This window comes from Staurois parvus, unplaced genomic scaffold (genome assembly GCF_062004578.1).
Source record: "Staurois parvus isolate SC_StPar_1 unplaced genomic scaffold, SC_StPar_1.0 ptg000454l, whole genome shotgun sequence".
NCBI classification, from domain to species: Eukaryota; Metazoa; Chordata; class Amphibia; order Anura; family Ranidae; genus Staurois; species Staurois parvus.
The window spans coordinates 8022501-8027854 of record NW_028318250.1 but is presented as its reverse complement, the minus strand read 5'-3'; the positions used below and the strand labels follow the sequence as shown (position 1 = coordinate 8027854).

The following is a 5354-nucleotide window of genomic DNA, read 5'->3' as shown; positions in this document are numbered from 1 at the left end:
CTGCCTGTTCACTCATAAACTCCCTCTGCTTGCACTGGAATCTGATTGCATCCTTGAAGCTATTCCACTTCAACTTCAGGGTTTTCACTGAAAAAAAAATTTTTTTTTTTCTTTCCTTAGGTACCTAACAATCAGTCAATCCTGGCTAATTTGCAATTTTCTTTCATGGTGGGAAAATCAACAGCAAGTTACATCATCAAAGACTCAGTTATATAAGATCGTTTGAATGATGTGGTTATGAAAAAGCCAACGAGGGAGGAGTGGTCCTCTATTACCCAGCTTTTCTGGGAGCACTGCAATTTTGCAAATTGTGTTGGAGCCATTGATGGAAAACACATAAAGATAATCAAGGCAATAGCAAGTAGCAGCAAGTACTTTAATTATAAGAAATACTTTTCATTTGTGCTATTGGCTGGGGCAGATATAAATGATTGCTTATGCTATATTGATATTGGGTCATATGGGAGCAACTGACTCCAGCATTTTTGTTCACTCTAACTTTGGGCAGAAACTGCAGGACAATGACCTGAATCTGCCAGAGAATTCACCATTGCCAGGAACAAGCAGTCCATGTCTGCCATTTGTCTTTGTCGGAGATGAGGCATTTGCCCTAGGTATCCCCACACTATGGCCCAATTCTAATCACAATCTAAATGTAGAGAAAAGGTTTTTTAACTATCGCCTCACCAGAACACATGGAGTGGTGGAATGTGCTTTTGGCTCCCTTGCCAATAAGTGGCATGTTTTGCACACTGCTATCAACTTAAATATGCAAAATGCAATCACTGCAGTTAAAGCAGCATGTGTTCTGCATAATTTTGTTTGGGAGCGTGATCGAATATTTTTTGAAGATGCTCTAATGCACAACATGGGAAGGGCCCAATGGAGTGGAAGCACAAGTAAAGTACAAGTCAGGGATGAATTCACATCATACTTTATGTCTCCCACAGGACAGGTACCCTGGCAGCTTGAAGCTATATAAATATGTTAAATGAAGATCTCAGCTCTGCAGACTGATTACAATAAAAAACTGCTTTTCCTTCCCTATTGTTTGGAATATAAACAATTTAGACACATATTTTTTTTTAAAAATACTTGAAAAAATGCTCAAAAATGCTCATTCTGACTTTCCAGGCATTTTCCAATCAAGTCTATGGGGACAAAAATGCTTCTTGCTACAGGCAACAAAATTCTCATGTGTGAACAGGGGTCATTGAAATGAATGGGATTTTCCTTGTTGAGTGTTTTTGAGCATCAATCTTTGAGCAGAAAAATACTCAAGTGTGAATGTGGTCTGTCTAGACCAAAATTACAATATTTTACCAATTCACAGGGGGTGAAGATGCATCCCTATGTTCACAAGGTTCCAGCTATTGGAGCGCAAAGGATGCTAATCAGTTTCCATATGGTGGACAAACACATAAGATGGTACGAAACAAAAAAACAAACAAAAAAAAACCAACCAGACTCTAATAGAGTATTTATGCAAAATAAAATAGCATAAATACCTCTGGGGCTCTTTATAAAGAAAAATAAAGAAGCTTCAGAATGCACTCAAAATGGATGCCCAACTATGCTCATGCACAAGCCATTAAACCATGTAGAAATCAGGGCAGTAGGAAGTTCTTAAGATGTAGATAAATTAAAGTTAGGATAATATATATCTCTACCTAAAAGGTACAAAAATAATATACAAGTAATACCAATATAGTAGATTGTACAAAAAATGGAATTCAGAGAATCCAGGTCTGTAACAAATAAGAACAACAAGAGAAACACTCACCAACCAACAAGCCAAGTGAGAAAGAAGCAGTCCAGCAGCCAGCAATTCCAAAAAAGCCAACAGGGGCTGCACATTTAGCTATCCAATATATAGTCCTCACTGAGGTCAGGTGGCCAATCATTACAAAAAATGTTGAATAACAAAGGAAAATGGTGCCAAAATGCCTTAAACACATGTGGTTGTCCACCGAGGGGAAAAAGAGGAACATATCCTCCATTATTGGCATCTTCTACCTGATTGCCGGCAGATGGGGATGTCACTTCTGTCGTCACAACGCACCATGATCACATTACGCCATCCAAGTCAGAGTGGGTGCCAGACAGCTGAATAAGCCACAACTAAGAGCTCAAAGGAAGTCTAAAAGGGGAAGATGAATAGCCCCCCGCTATTAGATCCATGGGGAGCCGGCACGGGGATTGCAAGTGCTAACGCTTCAAGAAAGACAGCTTGGGGAAGCGCAATCCTACAGAAAGATCAACAATTGAAAAATAACAAAACACCCAAAAGAAAAAAAAAATTCACTTGATAGCAATGACAATATACAGATTAGATAAGTAGGACATAAATATGACAAGTATAGTTACAATACAGAAATCACAAAAATTATATGATTATATAGTGTGGATAAAGTAAATTAAAAAGAAATACACATCAAATACAGGGGAAACAAAGAAAAAGTGAGAAAAAAAAGAAAAAGGGGCAAAGAGAAAAGAGAGAAAAAGAAACAGTCTGTCTGGCTGGATTGGAGGGCAGTCAAGAGTACCGTATTTTCCGGCGTATAAGACGACTTTTTACCCCTTGAAAATCTTCTCAAAAGTCGGGGGTCATCTTATATGCCTGTATACAGCATACTGACACTTTTTAGGGGGGCGGCGCGGTGCCACCGCCGCCCCCCCTTCCAATGGAAGGGACACTAAGTACAGGGGTGGGCAGGGGCTGTTTCTGACCTGGCTCCGGTCCCACGACGATCCGGTCCAGGAAGCCCGGCTGCTCCTTCAGTTCGGCCACTGGATGTTCGCGCGGCTGCTCGGCTCCGCCTCCTTACCGGTGATTGGCCGCCAGAACTGTAGCTCAGGAAAGGCACACAGGCGGCCAATCACCGGCGAGGGGGCGGAGCCGAGCGGCCACGCGAAAATCGAGTGCAGGAGCAGCAGGTAAGTGTTCAGTGTAGAGGTGCTGCTGCAACCACATATGCTGGCTGCAGCAGCACCATACTAGAACAGGGTCAGCAAGTGTAATTGGTGTCAGTGGGAGGAATAGGACCCCATCATTGGTGTCACTGATACCAATGATGGAGCACTATTCCTCCCACTGACACCAATGATGGGGCACTATTCCTCCCACTGACACCAACGATGGGGCACTATTCATCCCCCCCACTGACACCAATGATGGGGCACTATTCCCCCCCTACTGACACCAATGATGGGGCACTATTCCACCCCCCACTGACACCAATGATGGGACACCATTCCTCCCACTGACACCAATGTTGGGACACTATTCCTCCCACTGACACCAATGATGGGGCACTATTCCCCCCACTGACACCAACGATGGGGCACTATTCACCCCCCCCCACTGACACCAACGATGGGGCACTATTCCCCCCCCCACTGACACCAATGATGGGGCACTATTCCACCCCCCACTGACACCAATGATGGGGCACTATTCCACCCCCCGCTGACACCAATGATGGGACACCATTCCGCCCACTGACACCAATGTTGGGACACTATTCCTCCCACTGACACCAATGATGGGGCACTATTCCCCCCACTGATACTAATGATGGGGCACTATTCCTGCCACTGATACCAATGATGGGGCACTATTCCTCCCACTGACACCAATGATGGTGCACTATTCCTGCCACTGATACCAATTATGGGGCACCTATTCCCCCCACTGATACTAATGATGGGGCACTATTCCTGCCACTGATACCAATGATGGGGCACCTATTCCCCCCACTGATACTAATGATGGGGCACTATTCCTGCCACTGATACCAATGATGGGGCACCTATTCCCCCCACTGATACTAATGATGGGGCACTATTCCTGCCACTAATGCCAATGATGCGGCACTATTCCTCCCACTGACACCGATGATGGGGCACTATTCCTCCTACTGGTGTGCATTGGAAGAGGGGTAGTCTTATACGGCGAGTATAGCCCAAACACTACATTTTAGCAGGAAAAGTAGGGGGTCGTCTTATACGCCCAGTCGTCTTATACGCCGGCAAATACGGTAAATAGGCAGCCGGTTATCAGACTGCCCATAGAGTAGAGAGGGTTGTGTCCGCTCTGCATAAATGGAGTGGACACAGACCTGTCATCTGGCAGCTTCTCTCAGCTCAGCAGGGAATCAGCAAACAGATCCCCTCCTGAGCAAAACTGTATCCAGCCTGTGTGAAAGGGGTCTTACAAAAGTAACATTCACAATGTTGTGAACAGATTCCACAGGAAGAATGACAGTTTACACAAAGTCCTAGTGATAGTTAGTGTCTTCTACCTATATTTTAGTTTTCTTGTTTTCCTTGTATTCCATTTTGGACATTTTATTCTTACAGTCTCCTGAAATGTTTACGCATCTTAATAATGAAACAAATTAAGCAAATAATCAAAGATTTTCATGACCTATATTGGGGAAATAGTACATTTCCATAGAAATGAAAATCAGATCAAGTACCAAAAATGATGTCATAGACAAATAAATTAGATTAAACTTTAGAACAATAATGATAACCATGCATTTTATTTCAATTTATATGACAGTTAATATCCGTGGCAGACTAATAAGATAATATACTAATATGGGTGTCTGTTCTGCTTGCCAGTAAAGTCTTGTTGGAGCTATATTTTAGCATTTGTTTCTGCAAAGATTCACATATGAAGTATGTATGTCACCAGTGTGTTGGTGTAGGATTAGTTAGGACAGACGTAAGTAAATTGTCTAATGCGTTTTCTATAATATCTTGATCATGACCATAACCCCACCACCCTTTCCTCCACTCAGGACAGTTAAAGAATCTATGTTTACCATTGCTCCCAGCCCTAAAACCATTGAAGACAGAAAAGTTGGAGCATCCCATGCTTTATTTTTTAGTTATCCATGTACAATATTTAGTTTGAGTTTACATGTCACCTTGAGTCTTCATTTTTTTTAAGTAGATCTACTGGCAAAACATGTATTTAAGCGACCCTGCTCCCTAAGTCACAAACAGCAGCAGACACTAATTAATACTTACCTAAGCTGGAGAAATGGCTACTTCAGAATGCCACAGTGTCTGGTTATAAGACCATACACCTAAGCATTGGGCCACATGATCTTTGCTGTTGGGAAGTATCAGCCAATCTGAACTTTGATCTTTGCTTTTTGCAGAAGAGTCAACAAGAGTCAACATAAAATAGATGTCAAATGACAGTAAAATAGTCTGGGGAGATCTGTGCCCTTATAGTACGCAAATTGCAGATAATAATGCAAAGCATCAAAGAAATTTCATAGTATATGGCTCACCGGTCTTTCTAGTATTACCATACCTGATGTCTATTAGCATAGTAT

The 5354-nt window shown here is 42.5% G+C and overlaps 1 pseudogene; it reads left to right on the top strand.

The window, feature by feature from the left end:
- Positions 1 to 237: 237 nt before the first annotated feature.
- On the top strand, positions 238 to 982 carry LOC149453028 (uncharacterized; annotated as a pseudogene).
- The last annotated feature ends 4372 nt before the right edge of the window (positions 983 to 5354 follow it).